General features: G+C 26.5%; 1 protein-coding gene across 1 annotated transcript in view; it reads right to left on the bottom strand.

Annotated features, from left to right (window-relative positions):
- LOC100200854 (BAI1-associated protein 3) overlaps positions 1–90 on the bottom strand; it is a 72,657-nt gene extending 72,567 nt beyond the window's left edge. The window contains exon 1 of the mRNA XM_065796272.1: positions 1–90. This exon is cut by the window's left edge and continues 68 nt beyond it. The gene's annotated coding sequence lies outside the window, so the exon portion shown is untranslated.
- Positions 91–4,593: the final 4,503 nt, after the last annotated feature.

Raw genomic sequence — 4,593 nt, 5'->3', positions numbered from 1 at the left:
CGACGGCATAACTTTTTTTTTCTTTAACTTTATTTGTTCTTTTCATATCATTTAACATAAACTAGCCAGCGCGACAAAATCCTTTTAAATATTTACGTATACTATTCTTTGGAGAATGGTGTCCACAAAATTGCCACCTGGAAAACTCCCACTCAAAATATTCCCATATGGAAAATATTTATTTAGATCAAATTTGTTAATAAAACAATTTTTATAAAATTATAAAAGAGTTTAATAAAAATTCTTTTATAATTAAAAAAAAAACACTCAGATTTTATGTTTTATAAAAAACACTCAGATTTGAGATGAAGTGAAGTTCTATTCAACTTCAGATCAACTTTAGAGTGTATTTGACTCATTATCGAAAAAAAAAAAAATATAGATTTTAAAATTGTTACAATAAATGTATAGACCCTAAATTAAATAAAGAAATAAAAATATTTTATAATAAAATAAAAATTTGCCAAACATTCAATATTTTATTTTTTACATGTAAACTGGATATAAAGCAGGCATTTAATTGTTGCTTTGTCCAAAAAAAAAAACCTTTGTCAAGCCTCTATTTTTAAATTATACTTATTGTAATTTCAAGGTACTTTAAGAAGGCATTATTTAATAGAAACAATTGCGGCCGTGACGCAATGGTTACAGCGCTTGTATTACAAGCAGGAGCTCCAGGTTTGAAACGAGCTCTGGACATATTTTCGCGTCACGGTAAGGAAGGAGGCGTGAACTTCCTGGTTAAATGCACTTCCGCGGTGCTCAAATCACGGAAGTGCATTTAACCAGTAAATAAAAAATCTAAACAAGTAAATAAGAAAAATAATAAATGAGTATGCATAATAAATAAAGTGTTGCCAAGAACATTAGTAACCAAAACAACTTCATCTGTAATCTAATAAGTATGCCAAAACAACTTCATGAGTAATCTAATGAATAAATCAAAACGTAGTATAAACATGAAAAATGGAAAAAAAGGAATAAAGAAGCTCCTCAATTTAGCGATATTGTGATTTCCTTTGTCCAGCTATTTTTTATTTATTTTATCTATTTATTAAGTGCCCAAGAAGACCTATTGGTCTTATTACTGAGCACCGCGGAAGAGCATTTCTTTACCAATGTCGTCTATAAGGTTAGAGCTGGCGTCGAACCACGAACCTTTAGGCTCTGAACGAAAATTCTAACTACTGCGCCACGGCTGTTTGTCTGCACCACTGCGTCATCGTCTAGCTATTTGCCTTACCGACCTAGCAGCTCAATTTAGCTAGAATTGAAATTAAAAGACTTATTGTTGGAGCATTTTATATTCTATATGTAAATAATGGAACAAAATTACATGTGGTGAAATATTTTTAAATTTTTAAATATGTATAAAAAATTTTTCACGCACACTAGATTTATTTTTAGCAGTTAATATAAGAGTGCAAATTCGATTCAAGCTAAGTACTTTTCCAAGGTAGCAAAAAGGTAGCAAAAAGGTAGCAAAATAGTCATTTTTTCATTTAACGGCAAGTTCTAGCTTTTCAGGGCGTAAATAATTTTTAACAATACTAAAACTAAATAATAAAAAAATATTTATATCTATGCTGGGGTGGACAAAATACTCATGAAAGTTTGCTTATGAGCATAAGGATTTAAACAAAATAAATTTACTTTAGGAGTTTTTATTGACTTATATCAAAAGCATTTGATACAGTTGATCACTGCATCCTATTAGATAAACTATGGTTTAACTAATAAAACTTACAATTGGATAAAAAGTTATCTTACCAATAGAAAAATATATGTATGTAATGTACAATCTGGAGCATTAATATCATAGACAAGTACCCAACCATCAAAATTTAAAAAAGTTAATGGTTTGCAAAAACATGCGTGCAGAATCATTTACTCTAAAAATAAGCGTGAACACGCTAAATCTATAATGAATGATATGAAAATGATGAATATTTTTGAAATAAATATCTATCAGCATTTAATTTTTATGTATCAATTCAACAATAATCTCTCTCTTGAAAACCTTAATAACAAGTTTGAAATAAATAGAAATGAAAACTATTATCTAAGAGCAAATATAAGCAACATATATAAATACACAAGTAAATAAATAAATATACTGAATATAGGATTGCATATCGAGGTCCAAATATATGGAATACTTATCAAAAAGGATTTAAAAGTATGGCACTGTCATTATGTTTATTTAAGTTTCAAATCGAAAAAGTTATTTTTAAAAATTAAGATTCATTCGGCTTGAGTAACTCTGAAGTTATTTAACTTTTTTTTTTTATAATTTTTTATCATTATTTGATTTACTGATCAGCACAGCAGTTTTATACCCATTAGGGTAAATAATATAATATTATATTCTATTGAAAATATATTTAGGGGCTCTATGAAAAGATTGCGATAACGTATTGTCATCTTCTTTGAGCCCTTGTCTGCTTAATTCTTTATTTTATAAAGGTCATTGTGAAAATAAGGTTTATATTTTATATACAAAAACGGTGCTTGGTGACAAGATTTTATTGTCTTCTTCGTTCTAAAGACATATTTTTTCTTTCTTGTATATATGTATGTTGATTAATTATTGTTAAACATCAAAATAAATGAAATAAAAAAAAGGATGCTTATAAAGGTGCTAAAAGTTGTCTTTATCTGTAGTATGTATATAACTGCAATCACCAACTAATCCACCTTCAATTTTTTTAAGAATGTCAAAGCTATCAACTAATGTTCGATTACTCATTTTAATAAGCACAAAAAACTAGGAAGAACTTTAGCAGTTTCTGGACATCAATAAATTGTTTGCACAACAAAACAGTTACCCTTTTGCGGCAAAACTCTGCCAATGGTACGGTGCTAACGCGGGCAACAAATAGTTTGGGTATATTCTATTAGAAACTTTTGTGTTAGAAATATATTTTAACGGAACAAAATTTTTTTGAAAAATAAGGGTAACAACAAACAATTTAAACAAACAGTTGTTGCCAGTAATATGACCACTATTACACTTTGTTTAACTCAGTCAAATTTGTTATTAATGTAAGAATTATGCTAGGAATGTCGACAAAAATATTTGAATCCTATTTTAATGAAATCTGCCATAAATAAAGGACAAGATTCTCAGTCAACAACTTTGCTGTCCTAATATAATTTAGTTTAAAATTGAGTTCATACTCAATTAAGAATCGTGGGCTATGTTTATAGAATTTATTTTCAGATATTAAAAATAAAAAGAAAATCACTCTTGATCAAATTAAAAAAGAATCTAAGCGGTTGCTCTTATTTATGGATCTCACTATGCTAGATTATAAATGTTTCTTTAAAAAAAAGTAAAGTTCTTATAAAAAATCAAGATAACTTGAAAAAAAAAATTCTTTAATAAAAATGTGATCATCACAATCTACCATAACAAAGTTTGTTAATGATATTACTCTCTTTCAATATAAATACATGTCTCTTTTTTTTATCTTTTTTATTTTTATTTTAAGTGTATAATCAATATAAATACATGTATATGTCTCTTTTTTTTATCTTTTTTATTTTTATTTTAAGTGTATAATCGTTTTTTTACAACTGCAGCTACCTTCTTTTTCTTTTTGCAACTGCAGATAATGTAAGCATTTTAGCAATTACTAATTACTACTTTGTATATTTACGCCAATGTAATATGATATTTATAAATCACCATTTTATAAAAATAGGGCTCGGTGAAAAGACAGAACTATGTCATCGTCTTGCTCCAGCCATTACTTATTTTGTTGTATATATATATGAAAATAGTATTTATTGTAGAAGTCGGAACAAACATACTTAAAAAAAAAAAACTCATTGGAAGTTTCTAAGAGATAGTGTTCTTGTAAAAACTTCTATAGAAATTCAATTGGTTATCAGATGACATGTTATAAACTAGTTCATTATTTTTTACTTTGTTGTTATTTTATCCCTAATTATACTGTCATTTTATTGTTGTGTTTTTCGTATATGTTTTGTGATAAAAAATGTTTTATAAAAGATTTATAAAAGACAATAACATTCTTTACATTTCGATTTAAAAAAATTCACTGATTATGCAATTGTTCATCTTATTCATAATATCTTTAAATCTTTTATTAAAAATATTAATTAGGTGTATTTATTTATTTCAGCAAGGTTTTTGATACTGTATTATATTCATTTTATATATATATATATATATATATATATATATATATATATATATATATATATATATATATATATATATATATATATATATATATATATATATATATATATATGTATGTATGTAACTAGGAAACTATGGTATCAAACAATTAGATATTGCGTGGTTCAACTACTTGTCAAATTGAATACAATACATTTTTTACAATAGCGGAAAAACTACAATATGAATACGATCTGTCGGGGTCCTCAAAAAGGTTTTAGAAGCGAGGCTTAAGTAAAGCTTAAACTTAGTTGTTACTTAAAAGTTACTTATTGAGACGCAACATTAAACGTTATGGGTTGGTAATAAATGTTCGTTATTATTACGTAATCGAGACGTTACATTTTTACATAAAAAGACGTAACATTTTTATGCAATCGTTA

The sequence above is a fragment of the Hydra vulgaris genome, chromosome 04 (assembly GCF_038396675.1).
Source record: "Hydra vulgaris chromosome 04, alternate assembly HydraT2T_AEP".
Lineage (NCBI taxonomy): Eukaryota > Metazoa > Cnidaria > Hydrozoa > Anthoathecata > Hydridae > Hydra > Hydra vulgaris.
This window is presented reverse-complemented; position numbering and strand designations above follow the sequence as displayed.